This window comes from Cherax quadricarinatus, unplaced genomic scaffold (genome assembly GCF_038502225.1).
Source record: "Cherax quadricarinatus isolate ZL_2023a unplaced genomic scaffold, ASM3850222v1 Contig46, whole genome shotgun sequence".
NCBI classification, from domain to species: Eukaryota; Metazoa; Arthropoda; class Malacostraca; order Decapoda; family Parastacidae; genus Cherax; species Cherax quadricarinatus.
The window spans coordinates 392501-412500 of NW_027195072.1; the positions used below are offsets into that span (position 1 = coordinate 392501).

General features: G+C 47.1%; 1 protein-coding gene across 2 annotated transcripts in view; it reads left to right on the forward strand.

Moving 5' to 3' along the window:
* Tob (Transducer of ERBB2) overlaps window positions 1–20000 on the forward strand; it is a 212150-nt gene that overhangs the window by 115800 nt on the left and 76350 nt on the right. The gene's annotated exons all lie outside the window — the stretch shown is intronic.

Here is a 20000-nt window from a genome sequence, read left to right on the forward strand (position 1 = left end):
CTGAGAAATGGAAGACAGCAAATGTAGTCCCCATATTTAAGAAAGGAAACAGAAACGAGGCACTAAACTACAGACCTGTATTTCTGACATGTATTGTGTGCAAAGTCATGGAGAAGATTATCAGGAGGAGAGTGGTCGAACACTTGGAAAAGAACAAGATTATAAATGAAAACCAGCATGGGTTCATGGAAGGCAAATCTTGTATCACAAACCTCCTGGAGTTTTATGACAAGGTAACAGAAGTAAGACACGAGAGAGAGGGGTGGGTAGATTGCGTTTTCCTAGACTGCAGGAAGGCCTTTGACACAGTTCCCCACAAGAGATTAGTGCAGAAGCTGGAAGATCAGGCGCATGTAAAAGGGAGGGCACTGCAATGGATAAGGGAATACCTGACACGGAGGCAGCAACGAGTCATGGTACGTGAAGAGGTATCACAGTGGGCGCCTGTTACGAGCGGGGTCCCACAGGGGTCAGTTCTAGGACCAGTGCTATTTTTGATATATGTGAACGACATGATGGAAGGAATAGACTCTGAAGTGTCCCTGTTCGCAGATGACGTGAAGTTGATGAGAAGAATTAAATCGGACGAGGATGAGGCAGGACTGCAAAGAGACCTGGAGAGGCTGGACATGTGGTCCAGTAACTGGCTTCTCGAATTCAATCCAGCCAAATGCAAAGTCATGAAGATTGGGGAGGGGCAAAGAAGACCGCAGACAGAGTATAGGCTAGGTGGACAAAGACTACAGACCTCACTCAGGGAGAAAGACCTTGGGGTGACCATAACACCGAGCACATCACCGGAGGCACACATCAACCAAATAACCGCTGCAGCATACGGGCGCCTGGCAAACCTGAGAATAGCGTTCAGATACCTTAATAAGGAATCGTTCAAGACACTGTACACTGTGTATGTTAGGCCCATACTGGAGTATGCAGCACCAGTCTGGAACCCACACCTGGTCAAGCACGTCAAGAAGTTAGAAAAAGTACAAAGGTTTGCAACAAGGCTAGTCCCAGAGCTCAAGGGAATGTCGTACGAGGAAAGGTTAAGGGAAATCGGACTGACGACACTGGAGGACAGAAGGGTCAGGGGAGACATGATAACGACATACAAGATACTGCGGGGAATAGACAAGGTGGACAGAGATAGGATGTTCCAGAGAGGGGACACAGGGACAAGGGGTCACAACTGGAAGCTGAAGACTCAGACGAGTCACAGGGACGTTAGGAAGTATTTCTTCAGTCATAGAGTTGTCAGCAAGTGGAATAGCCTAGCAAGTGAAGTAGTGGAGGCAGGAACCATACATAGTTTTAAGAAGAGGTATGACAAAGCTCAGGAAGCAGAGAGAGAGAGAGGACCCAGTAGCGATCAGTGAAGAGGCGGGGCCAGGAGCTGAGTGTCGACCCCTGCAACCACAATTAGGTGAGTACAATTAGGTGAGTACACACACACACACACACACACACACACACACACACACACACACACACACACACACACACACACACACACACACACACACACACACACAGGTTAAGGGAAATCAACCTGATGACACTGGAGGACAGGAGAGATGGGGGGACATGATAACGACGTACAAAATACTGAGAGGAATTGACAAGGTGGACAAAGACAGGATGTTCCAGAGATGGGACACAGCAACAAGGGGACTCAGTTGGAAGTTGAAGACACAGATGAATCACAGGGATGTTAGGAAGTATTTCTTCAGCCACAGAGTAGCCAGGAAGTGGAATAGTTTGGGAAGCTATGTAGTGGAGCAGGATCCATACATAGCTTTAAGCAGAGGTATGATAAAGCTTACGGTTCAGGGAGAGTGACCTAGTAGCGACCAGTGAAGAGGCGGGGCCAGGAGCTTGGAATCGACCCCTGCAACCTCAACTAGGTGAGTACAACTAGGTGAGTACACACACACACACACACACACACACACACACACACACACACACACACACACACACACACACACACACACAGAGAGCAACAAGAAAAACCAAGGGACAGGAGGAGGAAAATGCAAAGGAAGATTGGGCAGCAGAGCTCATAAAAAGGGATCATGAATGGGAAAAGAAACTAGAAGAACTTAGCATGAGAATGGAAGAGAGGATAGATATGGAAAGCAGGAAGTGGGAGGTGCATGTCAAAACAGCAGAAGCTAGGATACAGAGTTTAGAAGAGGAACTGAAAAATCTGAAACAGCATAAAGAACTAAAGAACATTTTGGGATTGACATCAGAGACTGCTACCTCAGCCACAAATAAGGGGACTGTAGGGAAAGAAGGGGCACAACTGCATGGAGATGCTCTATCAGAGGAGACTGTAGCAAATGAAAGAGCTAAGCTTTATGTGGAGGCCCTAACAGACAACAACAGAGCCCAAGGAAAGCCGAGAAGGGAAAATGACAGGCCACTGAGCCCAAGTACATTAGCCAGTGAAACTGATGAAAGGAAAGCTGCAGTGGAGGAAACCAAATTAAATGAGGGGATACACAGGGATATGCAGTGGGAGAATGAAAGGGTGAGGTCAGTCTTTGTGTATGGGCTCCAGGAAGTCGAAGGGGAAACATATGAAGCAAGAAAACAAGGGGAAAAAAAAGCAATTGAAAGCATCATGAAAGCAATAGGAGAAGACGATATGACCCAGCTGGAAAATTTTCGGAGAATAGGGGGGTTTGTAAAAAAAAGAACCCGGCCAGTGAGAGTGACCTTCAAGGCAGAAGCAACTCGGACCAGGATACTGCAGGAGAAAGCACGATTAAGGGACATGACGGCATACAGGAGGGTGTATCTCGACCGCGACAGAACACAAGAAGAAAGGAAGAAACTGAGAGAGATGGTACAAAGGCGAAAGGAGGAAAGAGAGGGGATGGAGAAGACAGACAGGAGATCCCAGACCCAGGAAGAAGATCTAATACAGCCTCCCTCACAACTTTCTATAGAAGCCTCCCAACCAGGTCAACCCCAGTGCAACCAAACACTCTAAATCAAAACACCCATGCCACATCCAATGCCCCCACCCACTACATTACAAACTTCACCCCCACAGCAACAACCCATAGTTCCTTACCAGGTCTCCCACTTCCCCAACCCCAATATACTTCCCAGACTACAGTCTTAGAAAAGAAGTTGAAGGTGTGGTATACAAATGCAGATGGAATAACAAACAAGTATGAGGAGTGGCACGAAAGAATCAAAGAGACATCCCCAGACATAATAGCACTCACAGAAACAAAACTCACCAGAATAATAACAGATTCAATCTTTCCATCCGGATATCAAATCTTCAGGAAAGACAGAGGGAGGAGAGGGGGAGGAGGAGTTGCACTGCTCATTAAAAACCAGTGGGGTTTTGAGAAAATGGAAGGAATGGATGGCATGGGCGAAAGGGACTACTTAGTAGGAACAATCCAGTCTGAGGGACATAAGGTGATAATTGCAGTAATGTACAACCCACCACAGAACTGCAGGAGGCCAAGAGAAGAATACGATGAGAGCAACAGAGCAATGATCAACACACTAGCCGAGGTGGCCAGGAGAGCACACATGGGGGGAGCAAAGTTACTAGTTATGGGTGATTTCAATCACAAGGAGATTGACTGGGAAAACCTGGAGCCCCATGGGGGTCCCGAAACATGGAGAGCCAAGATGATGGATGTGGTACTGGAGAACCTCATGCATCAACATGTTAGAGACACTACCAGAGAGAGAGGAGAGGATGAACCAGCAAGGTTGGACCTTGTATTCACCATGAGTAGTTCGGACATCGAGGGTATCATGTATGAAAGGCCCCTGGGAGCTAGTGATCATGTGGTTCTGTGCTTCGACTACATAGTTGAGCTCCAAGTGGAGAGAGTAGCAGGAATAGGCTGGGAAAAACCAAACTACAAAAGGGGGAACTACTCAGGCATGAGGAACTTCCTTCAAGACATTCAGTGGGAGAGGGAACTGACAGGAAAACCAGTACAAGAAATGATGGACTATGTAGCAACAAAATGCAAGGAGGCAGAGGAGAGGTTTGTTCCCAAGGGAAACAGAAATAATGGGAAGAACAGAACGAGTCCTTGGTTCACCCAAAGGTGTAGGGAGGCAAAAACTAGGTGTAATAGAGAATGGAAAAGGTACAGAAGACAGAGAACTCAGGAAAATAAAGAAATCAGCCGAAGAGCCAGAAACGAATATGCACAGATAAGAAGGGAGGCTCAGAGACAATATGAAAATGACATAGCATCAAAAGTAAAGACTGACCCGAAGCTGTTGTACAGCCACATCAGGAGGAAAACAACAGTCAAGGACCAGGTAATCAGACTGAGGAAGGGTGATGGGGAATTCACAAGAAACGACCGAGAGGTATGTCAGGAGCTCAACACAAGATTTAAAGAGGTATTTACAGTGGAAACCAGTAGGACTCCAAGAAATCAGAACAGGGGGGCACACCAGCAAGTGCTGGATGAGGTACATATAACCAAGGAGGAGGTGAAGAAGCTGCTATGCGAACTTGACACCTCAAAGGCGGTGGGACCAGACAACATCTCTCCATGGGTCCTTAAAGAGGGAGCAGAGATATTGTGTGAGCCATTAACAAAGATCTTCAACACATCATTTGAAACTGGGCAACTCCCTGAGGTATGGAAAATGGCAAATGTAGTCCCAATTTTTAAAAAGGGAGACAGACATGAGGCACTAAACTACAGACCTGTATCTCTAACGTGTATAGTATGCAAGGTCATGGAGAAGATCATCAGGAGGAGAGTGGTGGGGCACCTGGAAAGAAACAAGTGTATAATTGACAACCAGCACGGTTTCAGGGAAGGAAAATCCTGTGTCACAAACCTACTAGAGTTTTATGACAAGGTGACAGAAGTAAGACAAGAGAGAGAGGGGTGGATCGACTGCGTATTTTTGGACTGCAAGAAGGCTTTCGACACAGTTCCTCACAAGAGGTTACTGCAAAAGCTAGAGGACCAGGCACACATAACAGGAAAGGCACTGCAATGGATCAGAGAATATCTGACAGGGAGGAAACAACGAGTCATGGTACGCGACGAGGTGTCAGAGTGGGCGCCTGTGACAAGCGGGGTTCCACAGGGGTCAGTCCTAGGACCTGTGCTGTTCTTGGTATACGTGAACGACATAACGGAAGGGATAGACTCAGAAGTGTCCTTGTTTGCAGACGATGTGAAGTTAATGAGAAGAATCGAATCGGACGAGGATCAGGCAGGACTACAAAGAGATCTGGACAGGCTACAAGCCTGGTCCAGCAACTGGCTCCTAGAATTTAACCCTGCCAAATGCAAAGTCATGAAGATTGGGGAAGGGCAAAGAAGACCGCAGACACAATATAGTTTAGATGGCCAAAGACTGCAAACCTCACTAAAGGAAAAAGATCTGGGGGTGAGTATAACACCGAGCATATCTCCTGAGGCGCACATCAATCAGATAACTGCTGCAGCATACGGGCGCCTGGCAAACCTACGGATAGCGTTCCGATACCTCAGTAAGGATTCGTTTAAGACTCTGTACACCATCTACGTCAGGCCCATACTGGAGTATGCAGCACCAGTTTGGAATCCACACCTAGTCAAGCACGTCAAGAAATTAGAGAAAGTGCAAAGGTTTGCAACAAGACTAGTCCCAGAGCTACGGGGATTGTCCTATGAAGAAAGGTTGAGGGAAATCGGCCTGACGACACTGGAGGCCAGGAGGGTCAGGGGAGACATGATAACGACATATAAAATACTGCGCGGAATAGACGAGGTGGACAAAGACGGGATGTTCCAGAGATGGGACACAGACACAAGAGGTCACAATTGGAAGTTGAAGACTCAGATGAATCAAAGGGATGTTAGGAAGTATTTCTTCAGTCATAGAGTAGTCAGGCCATGGAATAGCCTAGAAAGTGATGTGGTGGAGGCAGGAACCATACATAGTTTTAAGGCGAGGTATGATAGAGCTCATGGGGCAGGGAGAGAGAGGACCTAGTAGCAATCAGCGAAGAGGCGGGGCCAGGAGCTGTGACTCGACCCCTGCAACCACAAATAGGTGAGTACAAATAGGTGAGTACACACACACACACACTACCTGAACGGGGTTCAGTGGGACAGAGAACTGGCAGGGAAGCCAGTTAATGAGATGATGGAATATGTAGCAACAAAATGCAAGGAGGCTGAGGAGAGGTTTGTACCCAAGGGTAACAGGATTAATGAAAAAGCCAGGATGAGCCCATGGTTTACCCAAAGGTGCAGGGAGGCAAAAACCAAGTGTGCTAGGGAATGGAAGAAATATAGAAGGCAAAGGACCCAGGAGAATAAGGAGAACAGTCGTAGAACCAGAAACGAATATGCACAGATAAGAAGGGAGGCCCAAAGACAATATGAAAATGACATAGCAGCGAAAGCCAAATCTGACCCGAAACTGTTGTACAGCCACATCAGGAGGAAAACAACAGTCAAGGACCAGGTAATCAGGCTAAGGAAGGAAGGAGGAGAGACAACAAGAAATGACCGTGAAGTATGTGAAGAACTCAACAAGAGATTCAAAGAAGTGTTCACAGAGGAGACAGAAGGGAATTCAGAAAGACGGAGAGGTGGGGCACACCACCAAGTGCAGGACACAGTGCACACCACCGAGGAAGAAGTGAAGAGGCTTCTGAGTGAGCTAGATACCTCAAAGGCAATGGGGCCAGATAACATCTCCCCATGGGTATTGAGAGAGGGAGCAGAGGCGCTATGTGTACCCCTAACAACAATATTCAATACATCTATCGAAACAGGGAGATTGCCTGAGGCATGGAAGACAGCAAATGTAGTCCCAATCTTTAAAAAAGGAGACAGACATGAAGCATTAAACTACAGACCAGTGTCACTGACATGTATAGTATGCAAAATCATGGAGAAGATTATCAGGAGAAGAGTGGTGGAACACCTAGAAAGGAATGATCTCATCAACAGCAGCCAACATGGTTTCAGGGTCGGGAAATCCTGTGTCACAAACCTACTGGAGTTCTATGACATGGTGACAGCAGTAAGACAAGAGAGAGAGGGGTGGGTGGATTGCATTTTCTTGGACTGCAAGAAGGCGTTTGACACAGTTCCACACAAGAGATTGGTGCAAAAACTGGAGGACCAAGCAGGGATAACAGGGAAGGCACTACAATGGATCAGGGAATACTTGTCAGGAAGACAGCAGCGAGTCATGGTACGTGGCGAGGTGTCAGAGTGGGCACCTGTGACCAGCGGGGTCCCGCAGGGGTCAGTCTTAGGACCAGTGCTGTTTCTGGTATTTGTGAACGACATGACGGAAGGAATAGACTCTGAGGTGTCCCTGTTTGCAGATGACGTGAAGTTGATGAGAAGAATACACTCGATCGAAGACCAGGCAGAACTACAAAGGGATCTGGACAGGCTGCAGACCTGGCCCAGCAATTGGCTCCTGGAGTTCAATCCCACCAAGTGCAAAGTCATGAAGATTGGGGAAGGGCAAAGAAGGCCGCAGACGGAGTACAGTCTAGGGGGTCAGAGACTACAAACCTCACTCAAGGAAAAAGATCTTGGGGTGAGTATAACACCAGGCACATCTCCTGAAGCGCACATCAACCAAATAACTGCTGCAGCATATGGGCGCCTAGCAAACCTCAGAACAGCATTCCGACATCTTAATAAGGAATCATTCAGGACCCTGTACACCGTGTATGTTAGGCCCATATTGGAGTATGCGGCACCAGTTTGGAACCCACACCTAGCCAAGCACGTGAAGAAACTAAAGAAAGTGCAAAGGTTTGCAACAAGACTTGTCCCAGAGCTAAGAGGTATGTCCTACGAGGAGAGGTTAAGGGAAATCAACCTGACGACACTGGAGGACAGGAGAGATAGGGGGGACATGATAACGACATACAAAATACTGAGAGGAATTGACAAGGTGGACAAAGACAGGATGTTCCAGAGATTGGACACAGTAACAAGGGGACACAGTTGGAAGCTGAAGACACAGATGAATCACAGGGATGTTAGGAAGTATTTCTTCAGCCACAGAGTAGTCAGTAAGTGGAATAGTTTGGGAAGCGATGTAGTGGAGGCAGGATCCATACATAGCTTTAAGCAGAGGTATGATAAAGCTCACGGCACAGGGAGAGTGACCTAGTAGCGATCAGTGAAGAGGCGGGGCCAGGAGCTCGGACTCGACCCCCGCAACCTCAACTAGGTGAGTACAACTAGGTGAGTACACACACACACACACACACACACATGCATGCACATACAACAGGCCTAGTGTCTAATCGACATGTGCCTAGGACCAAATGGTAACTAACACACACACACACACACACACACACACACACACACACACACACACACACACACACACACACACACACACACACACACACGATGTTCGTGACCTTGTAATAAACCTTGGAAGCTGGTCACCTACTCAACGTTCACTGGTAGTTAGGTCACATATATATATATATAAATGTGACACTGACGTACATGTGACACTGACGTACATGTGACACTGACGTACATGTAACACTGACGTACATGTGACACTGATACGTGTCACTGACATACATGTGACACTGAGGAGGCATCAGGCAAATTCATTACACAGCTTCAAGAGTAAACAGTGATGCAGAAGACGGGGCCAGGAGCTGAGTCTCGACTCCTGGAAACAGCTCTGCGAGTACACTCAAACCCGATCTCTCTCTCTCTCTCTCTCTCTCTCTCTCTCTCTCTCTCTCTCTCTCTCTCTTGTTTATGGCGTCCTTGAGGGAGAGGAGGTGAGGGGACGGGGAGGTAGAGGGAGGGGGAGGGAGGAATGGAGAGGTCAAGTTTATTAAAGGGAGTGTGATAAAGAAGTAGGGAGATGGAGGGAAGGAGGAGTGTGAGGGAGGAGAATAAGGAGGAAAATGAGGGAGAGAGGAGATATGGAGGGAAGAGAACAGAGGGAGGGAAGAGATGGAGGGACACAGACATCTATGGTACAGGATGGAAGGAGGAAATAGAAGGGAAGGTGAAGGGAGAGTAGAATGAGAGAACGAGGAGGAAGAGGAGGGAGGGAGAGGAGAGGGAGGGAGGGAGGGAATGAGAGAGGGAGGGAGGGAGGGAATGAGAGAGGGAGGGAGGGAGGGTGACCTGGTAGTGTCTTGGATCGCTGACTGCCCTGCACACCCCCCCTCCCTCCCTCATTTCCTCCCTCCTGTCCTCTCTCCCTCCCTTTCTCCTCCCTTTCCCCCATTTTCTCCTTCAGCCATTACCCACCCTTAATATCTCCCTCCCTCCCTCCGTCACTTTCCTCCCCTCCATTTACACCCACCACTGTAAGCCACTACCCCCTTTCCCCCCTGCCTCACACTGTGACTGTCGTGGTAGACAACACTCGTGACTGTCGTGGTAGCCGTGACGTGGTAGACAACTGTGACTGTCGTGGTAGACAACTGTGACCCAACTGTGACTGTCGTGGTAGACCCCCACTGTGACTGTCGTGGTAGACACCGTGACTGTCGTGGTAGACACCGTGACTGTCGTGGTAGACAACTGTCGTGGTAGACACCGTGACTGTCGTGGTAGACACGTGACTGTCTGGTAGACACTGTGACTGTCGTGGTAGACCACTGTCGTGGTAGACACCGTGACTGTCGTGGTAGACACCGTGACTGTCGTGGTAGACACTGTGACTGTCGTGGTAGACACTGTGACTGTCGTGGTAGACACCGTGACTGTCGTGGTAGACACCGTGACTGTCGTGGTAGACAACTGTGACTGTCGTGGTAGACAACTGTGACTGTCGTGGTAGACAACTGTGACTGTCGTGGTAGACACTGTGACTGTCGTGGTAGACACTGTGACTGTCGTGGTAGACACCGTGACTGTCGTGGTAGACACCGTGACTGTCGTGGTAGACACTGTGACTGTCGTGGTAGACACCGTGACTGTCGTGGTAGACACCGTGACTGTCGTGGTAGACACTGTGACTGTCGTGGTAGACACCGTGACTGTCGTGGTAGACACCGTGACTGTCGTGGTAGACACCGTGACTGTCGTGGTAGACACTGTGACTGTCGTGGTAGACACTGTGACTGTCGTGGTAGACACCGTGACTGTCGTGGTAGACACCGTGACTGTCGTGGTAGACAACTGTGACTGTCGTGGTAGACAACTGTGACTGTCGTGGTAGACAACTGTGACTGTCGTGGTAGACACTGTGACTGTCGTGGTAGACACTGTGACTGTCGTGGTAGACACTGTGACTGTCGTGGTAGACACTGTGACTGTCGTGGTAGACACTGTGACTGTCGTGGTAGACACTGTGACTGTCGTGGTAGACACTGGTAACTGTCGTGGTAGACACTGTGACTGTCGTGGTAGACACTGTGACTGTCGTGGTAGACACTGTGACTGTCGTGGTAGACACTGTGACTGTCGTGGTAGACACTGTGACTGTCGTGGTAGACAACTGTGACTGTCGTGGTAGACAACTGTGACTGTCGTGGTAGACACTGTGACTGTCGTGGTAGACACTGTGACTGTCGTGGTAGACAACTGTGACTGTCGTGGTAGACACTGTGACTGTCGTGGTAGACACTGTGACTGTCGTGGTAGACACTGTGACTGTCGTGGTAGACACTAGTGACTGTCGTGATAGACAATGTGATTGTCGTGGTAGACACTGTGACTGTCGTGGTAGACACTAGTGACTCGTGGTAGACACTGTGATTGTCGTGGTAGACACTAGTGACTGTCGTGGTAGACACTGTGATTGTCGTGGTAGACACTGTGACTGTCGTGGTAGACAATGTGATTGTCGTGGTAGACACTGTGACTGTCGTGGTAGACACTGTGATTGTCGTGGTAGACACTGTGACTGTCGTGGTAGACAACTGTGACTGTCGTGGTAGACACTGTGACTGTCGTGGTAGACAGTGTGAATGTCGTGGTACTGTGACGTGGTAGACACTGTGACTGTCGTGGTAGACACTGTGACTGTCGTGGTAGACACTGTGACTGTCGTGGTAGACACTGTGACTGTCGTGGTAGACACTGTGACTGTCGTGGTAGACACTGTGACTGTCGTGGTAGACAACTGTGACTGTCGTGGTAGATTGTCGTGGTAGACACTGTGACTGTCGTGGTAGACAACTGTCGTGGTAGATTGTCGTGGTAGACACTGTGACTGTCGTGGTAGACAATGTGATTGTCGTGGTAGACACTGTGACTGTCGTGGTAGACACTGTGACTGTCGTGGTAGACACTGTGACTGTCGTGGTAGACACTGTGACTGTCGTGGTAGACACTGTGACTGTCGTGGTAGACACTGTGATTGTCGTGGTATTTGACGTAAGTTATTGAAGTCAGAGGTTGTCACTCCCTCCTTCCCTATTTCCCTCCCTAGTTCCCTCCCTTCCTCCCTAGTTCCCTCCTTCCCTCCCTTCCTCTCTAGTTCCCTCCTTCCCTCCCTCCCTCTCTAGTTCCCTCCTTACCTCCCTCCCTCTCTAGTTCCCTCCTTCCCTCCCTTCCTCCCTAGTTTCCTCCTTCCCTCCCTCTCTCCTTGCCTCCCTCCCTAGTTCCCTCCCTCCCTCCCTAGTTCCCTCCCTTCCTCCCTAGTTCCCTCCTTCCCTCCCTTCCTCTCTAGTTCCCTCCTTCCCTCCCTCCCTCCCTAGTTCCCTCCTTCCCTCCCTCCCTCCCTAGTTCCCTCCTTCCCTCCCTTCCTCCCTCCTTCCCTCCCTCCCTCCCTCCCTCCCTCCCGTGCCAGCAGTACAACCAGTGTGCAGAATCTTCCAGAAGAGACCATATTGGAGAGTCTCTCACCCGAGTGGGGGATCAGTGCTAGTAGGGGGGAGGAAGAGGGGAACGGTGAGGAGGAGGGGAGGGACCGGGAGATGAGGGAGAGAGAGAGAGAGAGAGAGAGAGAGAGAGAGAGAGAGAGAGAGAGAGAGAGAGAGAGAGAGAGAGAGAGAGAGAGAGAGAGAGAGAGAGAGAGAGGACCAAGAGAGGGAGCAGCAAGGAAAAAGCAGTAGGAGAGGGATAGAGAGAGGGAGAAAAGAGGGGAGGTGGGAGAAGATATGAGGAGAGGTGGAGGGAGGGAGGGAGGGTAGTAGGGGGAGGGGAAGAAGGTAAGGGTGATTATGAGATGCAATGGAGGAGGTGGAGGTCCCTCCCTCACACATCCCTTCCCCTCCCCCTCGCCCTCCCCCTCGCCCTCCCCCTCCCCTTCCCCTTCCCCTTCCCCTTCCCCTTCCTACCTTGCCTTGAAACTGTTTGTTTACAATGTTGATCTCGATAATTTACTGATATTCAATAATAATTGATGGTAACTGATGATAATTGATGGTAACTGATGATAATTGATGGTAACTGATGATAATTGATGGTAACTGATGATAATTGATGGTAACTGATGATAACTGATAATGATGGTAATTCATGGTAGCTGATGATACTTGATAATTAATGAAAATTGATGATAATTGTTGATAATTGATGATAACTGATGACAATTGATGGTAAATTATGATAACTGATGATGCTTGAGTTATGACACTTAAAGACTTCCATAGTTACCACACAGAGGCTTCCAGAGGCTTCCAGAGCTGATACTTGGAGGCTTCCAGATCTGACATTCTGAGACTTCCAGAGCTGACACTCTGAGGCTTCCAGATCTGACACTCTGAGGCTTCCAGATCTGACACTCTGAGGCTTCCAGAGCTGACACTCTGAGGCTTCCAGAGCTGACACTCTGAGGCTTCCAGATCTGACACTCTGAGGCTTTCAGAGCTGATACTCAGAGGCTTCCAGATCTGACACTCTGAAGCTACCAGAGCTGACACTCTGATTCTTCCATAGCTGACACTCTGAAGCTTCCAGAGCTGACACTCTGATTCTTCCAGAGCTGACACTCTGAGGTTTCCAGAGCTGACACTCTGATTCTTCCAGAGCTGACACTCTGAGGCTTCCAGAGCTGACACTCTGAGGCTTCCAAAGCTGACACTCAGAGGCTTCCAGTGAACCAAGAACTGATATTTCCAGGTGTTTAAAACAAACCCTTCAATGCTGTTACTAAATGGCATGTAAATAATGACAAGTCAGACGTGGTGGTGGTACTAGTGGTAGTAGTGATGGTAGTAGTGGTGGTGGTAGTGGTGGTGGTAGTAGTGGTGGTACTAGTGGTGGTAGTAGTGGTGGTACTAGTGGTAGTGGTGGTAGTAGTGGTGGTACTAGTGGTGGTGGTAGTAGTGGTGGTACTAGTGGTGGTGGTAGTAGTGGTGGTACTAGTGGTGGTGGTAGTAGTGGTGGTGGTACTAGTGGTAGTGGTGGTAGTAGTGGTACTAGTGGTGGTGGTAGTAGTGGCACTGGTGGTATAGTGGTGGTAGTAGTGGTAGTATTAGTAGTGGTGGTGATAGTGGTAGTAGTGGTAAGTAAGATTATTCTGGTATACACAAATACAGTTACATTGAATATCATACATAGCAGCATATATGTAGAGAACCTAGGTGGTGGTAGTAGTGGTAGTAGTAGTAGTTGTGGTGGTAGTGGTGGTTGTAGTGGTGGTAATGGTGGTGGTAGTGGTGGTGGTAGTAGTGGTACATAACACTGTGTGGACTCCACAGCACGTCATGTGATCCTGGCACTTTGCCCCTCCCCATCCCCCCCTTTTCCTCCTCCTCCCCCCTCAACCCTCCCCCTCCCTCTCCTCCCTTACTCCCCCTCCCACTACACAACGTACCCAACTTTGTTAAATAGCTGAACGTATATCTCTCAGCGTATATCTCAGCGTATATCTCTCTGCGTATATCTCTCAGCGTATATCTCAGCGTATATCTCTCAGCGTATATCTCAGCGTATATCTCTCAGCGTATATCTCAGCGTATATCTCTCAGCGTATATCTCTCAGCGTAAATCTCTCAGCGTAAATCTCTCAGTGTATATCTCTGTGTATATCTCTGTAAATCTCTCAGTATATATCTTTCGGTGTATATCTCACAGTATGTATATGTCAGGGTATATCTCTCAGTATATATTTCTCTGTGTATATCTCTCAGTATATTGGTTTCAGACCGGGCCGCGGGGGCGTTGACCCCTGAAACCCTCTCCAGGTATACTCCAGGTATATATCTCTTATTATATATCTCTTAGCGTATCTCAGTGTATATCTTTCTGTATATATCTCTCTCCATGTGTATATTTGTGTATATCAGTGTATATCGCTGTGTATATGACCTATAGATACTCGCCTGAGATGCTGTATGTGGTTGTAGTGGTCGTTTCACAGCTCCTGGTCCCGGCTCTTCGCTGGTCGCATTAGACATGTCCTTTAGCTCCGGGACTAGTTTTATTGCAGACTCTGCATTTTCTTCAGTTTCCTGACATGCTCGACCAGGTGTTGGTTCCATACTGGTGCTGCGTACTCCAGTACGGGCATGACGTATGACGTCTACAGTGTCGTGAATGACTCCTTGAATAAGTTGCTGAAAGTTAGTCTTAGATTTGTCAGGCGCGCGTTTGTTGCAGCAGTTATTGTGTTTATGTGCGCCTCAGGTGATGTGCTCGGTGTACTGCACTCCCTGAGGTCTTTCTCCTTGCGTGAGGTTTGCAGGTTGTGCTCCACGAGCCTCTACTACGTCTGTGGTATTTTTTGCCTATCCCCAGTCTTCATAACTTTGCACTTGCTGGGGTTAAATTCTAGAAGCCACTTGTCGGACTATTCCTGAAGTCGGTCAGGGTCCATCTGTAGTGTTTCCTGGTCCTCACTTGTTTGTATTCTCATTTGAAAACTGCGATGCCTCTTACTCTGTCTATTCCCTCATGTCGTTCACGTATACAGGAAACAGTACAAGTCTTAGTACCGATCCTTGTGGAACAAGACTGAAAAATACTTTTAACCTTAGGTAAAAGGATACAAGTGAAACTAATGTGACGTTTTATTGTGGCAACGTTTCGCTCTGGAGAGCGAAACGTTGCAACAATAAAATGTCACATTATTTGCACTTGTGTCCTTTTAACTAACATATTGTCGATAATTCTACCAACATTAATACTTTTAACCTTTTCTCAACGAATAATGATGGTCTGATACTGAATATATAAAGGTATTGTAGAGATTATGTTCAGATCGCAGCCTTATCGAAGTTCAGACCTTATCGAAGTTCAGACCTTATCGAAGTTCAGACCTTATCGAAGTTCAGACCTGCATGCACACGGGGACTGAATAACAAAATTCAAACAGTCACGAGGCTATTTTCCCAAAATTCAACTTTAATAAAAAGAACATCATTTACGATCAAATAAATCGTGTCCATAACCTTAGAAATCTTAAATAACATGGATCTAAATCAATGTCTTGCAAGAATTAACTCTGTTTTACTAGAAGTTTGCCACCAAGGGACAAGGAGAGAAGATGTAAGCTAGAAAGACAGAGATACTCCCTTTACAGGCGAAGAAGGAGAATTATAGAACTCTTCAAGGGTGCTAGACTGTCTGAAATATGGAAGGAAGCACTCGCTAGAAAACCAGAAGATACTGAACTCGAGGTGATTGAATCATACAGTCTAGAGGGACCTGTTTCCTTGGACTTCATTCTCTTTTCTGAAACATTGCAAGCCCCTGATGATGCTTCATTGCAACACGAAAGGCCTAGAACTATCATTCAACTCCCCAATATGTGTAAATTACCTAGAATAACCCCACAAAGTCAAAGTGACTTATTTCCACTGGGGCCCACAACTGTGTGGACGCTATCACAGAGGTCGCTCTCATATTCTCTGTCCCTTACGTCACAATCACTCAGGGTGAACACAAAATCCAGCTGTGCTGGTTCATCCTCTCTCTCTCTCTCTCTCTCTCTCTCTCTCTCTCTCTCTCTCTCTCTCTCTCTCTCTCTCTCTCTCTCTCTCTCTCTCTCTCTCTCTCTCTCTCTCTCTCTTTATGGTTGTGTCCCTGACATGTTGATGCGTAACCTACCTTACTACCGCCTCCAGCATCTCAGTGCTCCACCTTAATAGTCCCCCGTTATGGCTCTAGCTTCTCCCAGTCTGTTACCTTGTGGTTTAAGTCTCCCTTGATCAGAGGCTTTGCACCGTATGATTCATACACTCTTTTGCTCGCTTCTGTTATTGTATCCACCGTCGCTCTGTTGTTCTCGGCGTACCTTTGTATATCTCAAAGTATATCTAGGTATATTTCCGTATACATACACAAAAAACGTTGATGCTCATCTTTGAAGTGCACAGAATAATGTTCTATTTTTGCCTGCTAACCAAGTGTTAGTGTACCTGCTACACTATTAGTGTACCTGCTACACTGTTAGTGTACCTGCTACACTGTTAGTGTACCTGCTACACTATTAGTGTACCTGCTACACTGTTAGTGTACCTGCTACACTGTTAGTGTACCTGCTACACTATTAGTATACCTGCTACACTGTTAGTGTACCTGCTACACTGTTAGTGTACCTGCTACACTGTTAGTGTACCTGCTACACTGTTAGTGTACCTGCTACACTGTTAGTGTACCTGCTACACTATTAGTATACCTGCTACACTGTTAGTGTACCTGCTACACTGTTAGTGTACCTGCTACACTGTTAGTGTACCTGCTACACTGTTAGTGTACCTGCTACACTGTTAGTGTACCTGCTACACTATTAGTGTACCTGCTACACTGTTAGTGTACCTGCTACACTGTTAGTGTACCTGCTACACTGTTAGTGTACCTGCTACACTGTTAGTGTACCTGCTACACTGTTAGTGTACCTGCTACACTATTAGTGTACCTGCTACACTATTAGTATACCTGCTACACTGTTAGTGTACCTGCTACACTGTTAGTGTACCTGCTACACTGTTAGTGTACCTGCTACACTGTTAGTGTACCTGCTACACTGTTAGTGTACCTGCTATACTGTTAGTGTACCTGCTACACTGTTAGTGTACCTGCTACACTATTCGTGTACCTGCTACACTGTTAGTGTACCTGCTACACTGTTAGTGTACCTGCTACACTGTTAGTGTACCTGCTATACTGTTAGTGTACCTGCTACACTGTTAGTGTACCTGCTACACTGTTAGTGTACCTGCTACACTGTTAGTGTACCTGCTACACTGTTAGTGTACCTGCTACACTGTTAGTGTACCTGCTACACTGTTAGTGTACCTGCTACACTGTTAGTGTACCTGCTACACTGTTAGTGTACCTGCTACACTATTAGTGTACCTGCTACACTGTTAGTATACCTGCTACACTGTTAGTGTACCTGCTACACTGTTAGTGTGCAACACTGTACCTACACTGTTAGTGTACCTGCTACACTGTTAGTGTACCTGCTATACTGTTAGTGTACCTGCTACACTGTTAGTGTACCTGCTACACTGTTAGTGTACCTGCTACACTGTTAGTGTACCTGCTACACTGTTAGTGTACCTGCTACACTGTTAGTGTACCTGCTACACTGTTAGTGTACCTGCTACACTGTTAGTGTACCTGCTACACTGTTAGTGTACCTGCTACACTGTTAGTGTACCTGCTACACTGTTAGTGTACCTGCTACACTGTTAGTGTACCTGCTACACTGTTAGTGTACCTGCTACACTGTTAGTGTACCTGCTACACTGTTAGTGTACCTGCTACACTGTTAGTGTACCTGCTACACTGTTAGTGTACCTGCTACACTGTTAGTGTACCTGCTACACTGTTAGTGTACCTGCTATACTGTTAGTGTACCTGCTACACTGTTAGTGTACCTGCTACACTGTTAGTGTACCTGCTACACTGTTAGTGTACCTGCTACACTGTTAGTGTACCTGCTACACTGTTAGTGTACCTGCTATACTGTTAGTGTACCTGCTACACTGTTAGTGTACCTGCTACACTGTTAGTGTACCTGCTACACTGTTAGTGTACCTGCTACACTGTTAGTGTACCTGCTACACTGTTAGTGTACCTGCTACACTGTTAGTGTACCTGCTACACTGTTAGTATACCTGCTACACTGTTAGTGTACCTGCTACACTGTTAGTGTACCTGCTACACTGTTAGTGTACCTGCTACACTGTTAGTGTACCTGCTACACTGTTAGTGTACCTGCTACACTGTTAGTGTACCTGCTACACTGTTAGTGTACCTGCTACACTGTTAGTGTACCTGCTACACTGTTAGTGTACCTGCTACACTGTTAGTGTACCTGCTACACTGTTAGTGTACCTGCTACACTGTTAGTGTACCTGCTATACTGTTAGTGTACCTGCTACACTGTTAGTGTACCTGCTACACTGTTAGTGTACCTGCTACACTGTTAGTGTACCTGCTACACTGTTAGTGTACCTGCTACACTGTTAGTGTACCTGCTACACTGTTAGTGTACCTGCTACACTGTTAGTGTACCTGCTACACTGTTAGTGTACCTGCTAGTGTACCTGCTACACTGTTAGTGTACCTGCTATACTGTTAGTGTACCTGCTACACTGTTAGTGTACCTGCTACACTGTTAGTGTACCTGCTACACTGTTAGTGTACCTGCTATACTGTTAGTGTACCTGCTACACTGTTAGTGTACCTGCTACACTGTTAGTGTACCTGCTACACTGTTAGTGTACCTGCTACACTGTTAGTGTACCTGCTACACTGTTAGTGTACCTGCTACACTGTTAGTGTACCTGCTACACTGTTAGTGTACCTGCTACACTGTTAGTGTACCTGCTACACTGTTAGTGTACCTGCTATACTGTTAGTGTACCTGCTACACTGTTAGTGTACCTGCTACACTGTTAGTGTACCTGCTATACTGTTAGTGTACCTGCTACACTGTTAGTGTACCTGCTATACTGTTAGTGTACCTGCTACACTGTTAGTGTACCTGCTACACTGTTAGTGTACCTGCTATACTGTTAGTGTACCTGCTACACTGTTAGTGTACCTGCTACACTGTTAGTGTACCTGCTACACTGTTAGTGTACCTGCTACACTGTTAGTATACCTGCTACACTGTTAGTGTACCTGCTACACTGTTAGTGTACCTGCTACACTGTTAGTGTACCTGCTACACTGTTAGTGTACCTGCTACACTGTTAGTGTACCTGCTACACTGTTAGTGTACCTGCTACACTGTTAGTGTACCTGCTACACTGTTAGTGTACCTGCTACACTGTTAGTGTACCTGCTACACTGTTAGTGTACCTGCTACACTGTTAGTGTACCTGCTACACTGTTAGTGTACCTGCTATACTGTTAGTGTACCTGCTACACTGTTAGTGTACCTGCTACACTGTTAGTGTACCTGCTACACTGTTAGTGTACCTGCTATACTGTTAGTGTACCTGCTACACTGTTAGTGTACCTGCTATACTGTTAGTGTACCTGCTACACTGTTAGTGTACCTGCTACACTGTTAGTGTACCTGCTACACTGTTAGTGTACCTGCTACACTGTTAGTGTACCTGCTATACTGTTAGTGTACCTGCTACACTGTTAGTGTACCTGCTACACTGTTAGTGTACCTGCTACACTGTTAGTGTACCTGCTATACTGTTAGTGTACCTGCTACACTGTTAGTGTACCTGCTACACTGTTAGTGTACCTGCTATACTGTTAGTGTACCTGCTACACTGTTAGTGTACCTGCTACACTGTTAGTGTACCTGCTACACTGTTAGTGTACCTGCTATACTGTTAGTGTACCTGCTACACTGTTAGTGTACCTGCTACACTGTTAGTGTACCTGCTACACTGTTAGTGTACCTGCTATACTGTTAGTGTACCTGCTACACTGTTAGTGTACCTGCTACACTGTTAGTGTACCTGCTACACTGTTAGTGTACCTGCTATACTGTTAGTGTACCTGCTACACTGTTAGTGTACCTGCTACACTGTTAGTGTACCTGCTACACTGTTAGTGTACCTGCTACACTGTTAGTGTACCTGCTATACTGTTAGTGTACCTGCTATACTGTTAGTGTACCTGCTATACTGTTAGTGTACCTGCTATACTGTTAGTGTA